Source organism: Cervus elaphus, chromosome 9 (genome assembly GCF_910594005.1).
Source record: "Cervus elaphus chromosome 9, mCerEla1.1, whole genome shotgun sequence".
Lineage (NCBI taxonomy): Eukaryota > Metazoa > Chordata > Mammalia > Artiodactyla > Cervidae > Cervus > Cervus elaphus.
The window spans coordinates 47,523,685-47,532,159 of NC_057823.1; the positions used below are offsets into that span (position 1 = coordinate 47,523,685).

The following is an 8,475-nucleotide window of genomic DNA, read 5'->3' on the forward strand; positions in this document are numbered from 1 at the left end:
GAGTTCCAGAAAAACATCTATTTCTGCTTTATTGACTACGCCAAAGCCTTCGACTGTGTGGATCACAATAAACTGTGGAAAATTCTGAAAGAGATGGGCATACCAGACCACCTGACCTGCCTCTTGAGAAACCTGTATGCAGGTCAAGAAGCAACAGTTAGAACTGGACATGGAACAACAGACTGGTTCCAAATAGGAAAAGGAGTACATCAAGGCTGTATATTGTCACCCTGCTTATTTAACTTATATGCAGAGTACATCATGAGAAACGCTGGGCTGGATGAAGCACAAGCTGGAATCAAGATTGCCAGGAGAAATATCAATAACCTCAGATATGCCGATGACACCACCCTTATGGCAGAAAGTGAAGAGGAACTAAAAAGCCTCTTGATGAAAGTGAAAGAGGAGAGTGAAAAAGTTGACTTAAAGCTTAACATTCAGAAAACTAAGCTCATGGCATCTGATCCCATCATTTCATGGAAAATAGATGGGGAGACAGTGGAAACAGTGGCTGACTTTATTTTTTTGGGCTCCAAAATCACTGCAGATGGTAATTGCAACCATGAAATTAAAAGACGCTTACTCCTTGGAAGGAAAGTTATGACCAACCTAGATAGCATATTAAAAAGCAGGGACATTACTTTGCCAACCAAGGTCCGTCTAGTCAAGGCTATGGTTTTTCCAGTGGTCATGTATGGATGTGAGAGTTGGACTATGAAGAAAGCTGAGCGCTGAAAAATTGATGCTTTTGAACTATGGTGTTGGAGAAGACTCTTTGAGAGTACCTTGGACTGCAAGGAGATCCAGCTAGTCCATCCTAAAGGAGATCAGTCCTGGGTGTTCATTGGAAGGACTGATGCTGAAGCTGAAACTCCAATAATTTGGCCAGCTCATGCGAAGAGTTGACTCATTGGAAAAGACCCTGATGCTGGGAGGGATTGGGGGCAGGAGGAGAAGGGGGCAACAGAGGATGAGATGACTAGATGGCATCACCGACTCGATGGGCATGAGTTTGAGCAGACTCCGGGAGTTGGTGATGGACAGGGAGGCCTGGCATGCTGCAATTCATGGGGTCGCAAAGAGTCGGACATGACTGAGCGACTGAACTGAACTGAGTGTCTTAACTCTTAAGATGTGCAGATATATAAGACACCCATGGAAAATTGTTTCCCAGCATAGGTTGTTTTTTCTTTTTCTTTCTTTGCATGTGGTCGTCTAATTGGTCCAGTTCAATTTGTTGAAAAAGACTATCTTTTTTCCATTCAATTATTGTACTTTAATATCTTTGTCAAGAATTAATTGACCATCTATGTGTGAATCTATTTCTGGAGTCTCTTCTGCTCCATTGATCTATGTGTATATCTTTTTACCAATACAATAGTGTCTTGATTACTGTAGCTCAAAGAGCAAGCTTTTTTTGTAAAGGGTGGGCTATTATAGAATTCCTGTTAGATACTTTCCTTTGTTTCTTTTTTCAATTGTTTAAAAACATGAAAATCATTTTTCGGCAACTCCCGCTGTAGCTTTATAGTAAGTCTTTAGATCATGTCATTTGAATTATTCAGCTGTGTTCTTTCACAAAATTGTTTTGGCTATTTTAGTCTATTGCTTTTCAATACAAATTTTAGCATCATGGAGAAGGAAATGGCAACCCACTCCAGTATCCTTGCCTGGAAAAGTCCATGGACAGAGGAGCCTGGCGGGCTGCAGTCCATGGGGTTACATGACTGAGCATGTGTGCAAGAGGGTGGAGGGAGATGGGTTGGTAGTAGAACTAAAAAAAAAAAAAAATTTAGCATCAGTTTCTCAATGTTTAGAAAAACAAAGCTGCTAGGATTTTAATTGGGATTGCATTGAATCTATGGATCAATGGGGGAGAATTAACATCTTAGCAATATCGGGTCTTCCAATTCATAAACATGGTATATCTCCATTTATTTAGGTCTTATTGTTATGGTATGTTTTAAAATCTGTTGAAACATTAGATTTAAACACTTATTTGCCACTTTACTTGTTATTCTTCATTCATTCTCTACTTCTTACTTTCCATTTGTTTCACTTTCCTTTTACCTGAAAAATTTGTTAACATTTCCTTTAGTCTGTTAGTGGCAGCTCACTTTTTGTCAAATTTAAAATTTTTATTTTCCTTCTATGTTCATTGTTTGGCTGAATATAAATTACCCCCAAACCTAGTGACTTTAAACAATAACTGTCTATTGTCTCACAGTTTCTGTGAATTAGGAATTTCGGCATAGTTTAACTGGATGGTTCTGGCTCAGGGTCTCTGATGAGGTTTCAGTACATTTGCTGGTTAGTGCTTTAGTTCTGTGAAGGCTTGGGTAGGACCACAGGAGCCACCTCTAAAATGGCTCCGTCACATGCCTGTCTCAGGGCTCCGTTTGTCCTGACACGGACTCTGCAGGGCTGCTCGTGTGTCCTCACCTGGTGGAGGCCTTCCTTCAGAGCAGGCAAACCAACGAGTACGGGAGAGCGGCAATATCTTGTATGACACGGACTCATAGCTTCCATACCATGGCTCTAACTTAGAAGTAAATTATTAAGTCCACTACTTGTTTGAGGGCAAGATTATTTTAGGCTCCACCTTTTAAATAGAGTGTCAGAGAATTTGTGAATGAATTTTAAACCACTACATTTTCTTTTATTTAAAAATTTTTTTCTCTTCTCTTGTTTTTCCCTTTTCTTTCTTCTCTTTCTTCTTCTTCTGACTCTTTCTGCCTCTCTGCTCTCCTCCTTCTAAGATTGTTTTCTAGAATATTCTTCACCAATTATTTTAATTGTGGGCCTAGAAACTTTTAAGAGAATTCTAGAAGATACTTTAGAAATACTCTAGAATACTTCTATTCAATTCTTTTACTGCTGATAGAATTTAAGCTGTTTTAAGTAGTTCAAAATGGAGTCACAGTGGCCAATGTGAACTTCCATATTAGTTGTTTTGAAATGTCTGATGTAGAATTGTGAGTGTCTTAGTGTTAGAAATTAAGAGTGTTACTTTAGATAAGAATTTTGTTTGGTAATCTGCAGAAAGACTTCATTGGAACAGAAGGAACGCTGGATAGAGACAAGACTCCCTGTGGTGTAATCATTATACCCTACTGGTGGACTCCTTAAAATAAGACTATAGATTGTCTAAGCAGGGGATGCAGGTTCGGTCCTGGTCAGAGAATTTAGATCACATCTGCTGTGGAGCAACTAAGCTCGCACGCCACAACTAGAGAGTCTGTGCACCATAATGAAAGATCCCATGTGCTGCAACTTAAGACTTAACATAGCCAAATAAATAAATTTTTTTTTTTTAAAAAGAAGGTCTTTGAGTCAGGTGACTTGAAAGCTCTTTGCTGGAGGACCAGATTCTAGTCTGCTGAGAGCTGTTCATACCAAAACTGCCAGAGACTGTTGGAGTAGAGGGTGACTGCTCACTCAGGCTTGTTGTGAGACCTGTTGAGTGATTGGGGATCACTGCTGAGATGCCTCCTTCTAGGGACTTCCCCTTGGAGTGGTTCGTTACCCTTTTCTATTTTCACTACTTTGACTGAACTGTGTTGTGTGTTAGTTGTGTGCAATAGACCAAATGATTATGCACTGAGTATTGGCTGTGTTTCGTACATCTCCAATCCTGTGTTCTTACCTGGCCTTACCGCTGGGCCCTGCCACAAGGTGTCTTTGTCTACATGTCCTTGCATCTCTATATTGTATTATGTGAAAGTTCCTGCTGTGTTATTTGGTACATATTCATAGTTTAAATGTTCATGATGAATTTCATAGCCTTTGGCATTTAAACGTACTTATCTTTATCTTGTTTGAAGCTTTTTGTCCTGAATTTTGTGTTGTCAGATATTAAGATTTTTAATGTTTTTATTTTTCTGGTATGCTTGTCTTTGCCCATCCTTTCATCTTAACCTTTCTGAGTCATTTTGTCGTAGATGTATATAGCCTAGAGTTGGATTAGGCTTTGCAATCTATTTTGAAAACCATTCTAAAAATAGATGAGTTAAACCCACTTATATTTATTGAATTGACAGATATATTTGGTTTCAATTCTGTCATATTACTTTATGTTGTGTTTTCATTATGTATTTTTGTATTTGCCCTTTTTCTTAATGTAGTTTTGATACTTAGGAAGGTTTGTATTTTTGCTCTAAAAGTTACCTTTGTAAAATACCCTGGATCCACTCTTTCTGGGGACTGTATCTTGATTCTCTACTATGAGCAACAATAAAATTACCTTTTAATTTCACCCTCTCTGCCTCAAGCCTCCTCTGCCATTCAGTCAATAGAATTAGTGTTTATGTTGAATATGATTAAGCTTCTACTTGATTTGGAAACTTTAAATACTATCCTTTGAATCAAATAATTTGAGGTGATCAGTAAACTTATTCTTACTCCTATTTTCTCTTTAATTTTTTATTAACAATGAGAAATGTCTACAATATTAAGTAAGGCATGTAACATCTGCATTCTGATCTGTCACCCTAATCTCTGTATTTGTTTTACTCTTATTTCTACAATTTAATGCAGCCAATTCTCAAGGAAGTTCCTTTTATCCTGATTTCCTCATGCTTGCTCAGGAGTGCTGCAACTGCTGTCCCATGGTTCTAACAGGTGCCTCTGAAAAGGCTCATGAGAATAGTATTCTCTGATTTCTTACAGATTTTTAAATGTTTGTCTGCAGGCTGTGTACTTGAAGATCAGTTTGGCTGGACAGAACTCTTGGCCTATACTTTCCTTTCTTTGAGAGTCTTGCAGGTTTGGGTCTACTGTTTATAGTAGTGCTTGTTGCCCTGGAGAAGTGGTTGAAATGTGGGGCTGGGGGAGCTCTCTGTTGCCAGTGATGAACTTCTGATATGGACCCTTTGAGAAATCACCTGTCCCCTGGATTTCAGAGCTTGGTTCAGGAGAGCTTCTGTTTCTCAGATTTCTTTACAGCCTTTGTCTCTAGGAAAATTGGACCCACATTTTAAAGGTTTTGTATTTTTTTTAACAGTGCTTCCCAAGACTTTTCAATGTCCCCAGCAATTCTGCTTTTTTCAATTTAGACCTTGTTTTCATAGTTCCTTTTCATAGTAGAGTCCTCTCCTTCCAGAAGGGAATCATTGCTGAGATTTCTGAGCTCTGTGAGGCTATTCATCCCCTCTTTACTCAAGGTTTTCACCAGGTTTCCTGCTCGTTTTCACCTCTGGCAGGTCTTTAAAAACACTTTGGAGGTTGCATTTTTCTCCTGGTTTCACCAACTACGTAGTTGACAGGTCTGCTCTTGTCCTTGTTAAGTATGGGACAATTCAGAACTAAACTGTTCCTTCAGAAATGGAACATTTTCCTATTTTGAAATTATAATAAAAAATATTATTTCCACTAAGACATTCTTTCAGCTAAACCTCTGTGGACATCAGGGTTTTTTTTCCTGCTGACAAACTCCTAAAAGTGAAATTCCTGGTTCAGAAGGGCATGCACACTTTTACTATGCCAAAGTATCCCCTAGAAAGTTTGCACCTGAGTTTCCACATCTACCAGCCACAGGCTTCCTCTTTAAAGCTGGCGAACAGTTTCTGCAATCACTGCTCGGCACATTCTAATGTTTCCAGGCTCTCTTGAGCAAAACCTCCCTTCTCTTTGTGCAGGCTCCCACTTTGTGGCTGGTGCTCTGTAAAAGACCCCCCTGCCTAAAGGCCATGGCATGGAGGCCTGAGACTGGAAAAACAGCTAGTCCTTATTTACCTTCCAGCACTTTCAGCTCTTCTGTTCTGATTTTGGTCTTGAAAATGGAGGCCAGTCCAACAGGTGAAAACACTCCTGGAAATGGCTCAAGGCCTCCTAGTGGGCGGTCTGATGAGAGCACTGAACCAGGGACTCCAGGGCTTCCTTTTTCTCAGCAAATAACCTAAACTTATAATGGTCCTGGAGGTATCAAATGAAAAAACATACTTAGTTTCCTTCCATACGTGAGAAAACTATTCCAAAATAGCCAAATGGTCTGGAGAAACGGCTTATTCTTACTCGTCCTGCTTTGCTTTGGAAAAGTTGACAATGGAGGTGCCTTAAAAATACCGAGTGGAGAGAGCTCTTGGATCTGGCCTCTCAAGCCTTTGTAGAGAATGGTTTTCCCAGCCAAAGCTGGGAAACATTAAAAGTTTTGAAACTCTGGGATCCACGGCTATTAAAGAAATATCTAAATTCTAAATATTTTTCTCCCAGGGCTTCTCTGGTATCCTGCCTAGCCAACAGCAGAAGGCTCTCAGAGAGACAAATAATATGCACAACTTTTTTTAGCCCGCTTATGATAATTATCTCAAATTAACATCACAAGGCAGTGAAAATTACGTTCCCCAAAGGCTTCCTACTGCAGGAAGTTACTCTGCTCCTTACTGCAAAGGTAGTAAAGATTAAAATCAGGTTAGCTTCTGTTGTGCAAAAGTTCGTTAATCCATTATTTATATTCATATAAGATGGTGGGTTTTTTAAAAATCAAAATCGTGAATGCTTTAACCTGTTGTAAATGTAAGCTTAACTTTTTTTTTCTGTTGAATTAGATTAGTCTTCTCTCTGATAGAAATGTTAAGATTGGTATTCTTAAAACAGCAGTTGAGTGGCTGCTTTTTAACCTACCTGAATGGACGTTCAGCTTTCAGATCACAGAAAGTTATAGTTCCTTGCTATTTTGTACGCCTCGGGGCATACCAGGAGTTGAGTTTGCCTTATTTTAAGCACAGTACTGATGAACTGAAGTGCTGACTTGGAAGGAGGTGGAGGAGGGAAGTCGGAGACCAGGTTACAAGGGAGCAAAAGACACCGTAGGAGAGGCCCTAGGACGGTCTTCCTGTCTTTGAAGGGCTGTTTTGTAAAAGATGGTTCATTCTTCGTTGCTTTTTGAGGTAGACATAGGGCCAAAGAGTGAGAACTCTATATTAGATTTCATCTTTAAATAGAAGAACTTTATAAGAGATGTCTGAAAAATAAAAAAAAGCTTCTTTGACTCAAACCGAGCTCCCAGCCATCGCACATCTACAATAAATTCATGATTGAACCAGATACATAATTAAATATTTCACAATTAAAAAAAATATGATAGGAAGAGCTCAAAATGTCTTTTAAAAAGCAAATTCTCTTGTTACCTGTTAATTTTGCAGAATAGGACACTGTGGCTGATCATCTTAATCCCAGTTGGAGTTCTGAAACCTGGTTGCCTTTGACATCTACTCACAAAAGGGCTACTCACATAAGGTATAATTAATAGTAAAAACTTAATAATGCTTTATATTTGCGTTCTCCCTCATTTTTAAATATCCAAATGTTTGCTCTTTCTCTTTCTCTATATACATTTAGGTATGTGTATTTCCAAATTATGAATTTATATATTCCAGAGATAATTTTAGCTTTCAGGAGGACTCACATATCCTTTGTATTAATTCTGTTAACCCCAAAGAACCGTTTCCCAACATTCCTACCATTGGTCAGTGGCAGAAGAGGATTTCCCCACAGTTCAAGAACAAAATTCTCCATGAGAGTGAAACTCTTAAGTAAGCACATAGTACACTTTTTGTGTAAGAAATTTGCTGAAAGAGGTAGTTTTTCCAAACAACCCATCAAAAAATGGGCTGAAGACTTAAATAGACATTTCTCCAAAGAAGATATTCAGATGGCCAACAGGCTTGATTGAAAAGATGCCTCACATTGCTAATTATTAGAGAAATGTAAATCAGAACTACAGTGAGGTATCACCAGTGTGACACCAGTCAGAATGGACATCACCAAAAAGTCTACAAATAATAAATGCTAGAGGAGGTATGGAGAAAATGGAACCCTCCTACACTGTTGATGGGAATGTAAATTGGTGGAGCCACTATGGAGAACAGCATGGAGATTCCTTAAAAAACTAAAAATAAAGTTGCAATATATCCAGCAGTCCCACTCTTAGGCATATATTCAGAAAAGACAAAAACTCTGATTCAAAAAGATCTATGCATCCCAGTGTTCATAGTAGCATTATTTACAATAGCTAAGACATGGAAGCAACTTAAGTGTTGATCAACAGATGAATGCATAAGTATATGATATATGGCACAATGCAGTATTAGTCATAAAAGAGAATGAAATAATGCCATTTGCAGCAATGTTAGGGGAAGCACACTGATTGAAACCGCCCACCCTGGCCAGGCACCATAGTAACCATTTGCATGAGTTGTTTTATGGCAGGAGATCCTGATAAGGAATACGGAACTAATAGGCCACCACCAGCCGGAAGAGTTCGAGAAAGATCGAGAGGAGACACTACCTGTCCGTCCACTTCCCAGAATCCCTCTTGCTAGCATCCATCTTGGCTGAGCGATGCGTGCGCCACCAGGAAAGACTGTGAATTAGAATGATTGGCCAAAGACCACCCGGAAACTAATCCCATCACCATAAAACCCAAGACTGCGAGCCACGCGGCAGAGCAGTTCTCCTGGGTTCCCTTACCTACTG

General features: G+C 39.2%; 1 long non-coding RNA gene across 2 annotated transcripts; it reads left to right on the forward strand.

The window, feature by feature from the left end:
- The first annotated feature begins 2,974 nt into the window (after nucleotides 1-2,974).
- On the forward strand, nucleotides 2,975-8,263 carry LOC122700983. 2 transcript variants are annotated; one of them, XR_006342888.1, is made up of 3 exons: nucleotides 2,975-3,517; nucleotides 7,143-7,236; nucleotides 8,209-8,263. It is a non-coding gene; the product is annotated as an uncharacterized LOC122700983 (long non-coding RNA). The 2 variants fall into 2 exon arrangements; XR_006342889.1 differs by having other exon boundaries at nucleotides 8,195-8,245.
- The last annotated feature ends 212 nt before the right edge of the window (nucleotides 8,264-8,475 follow it).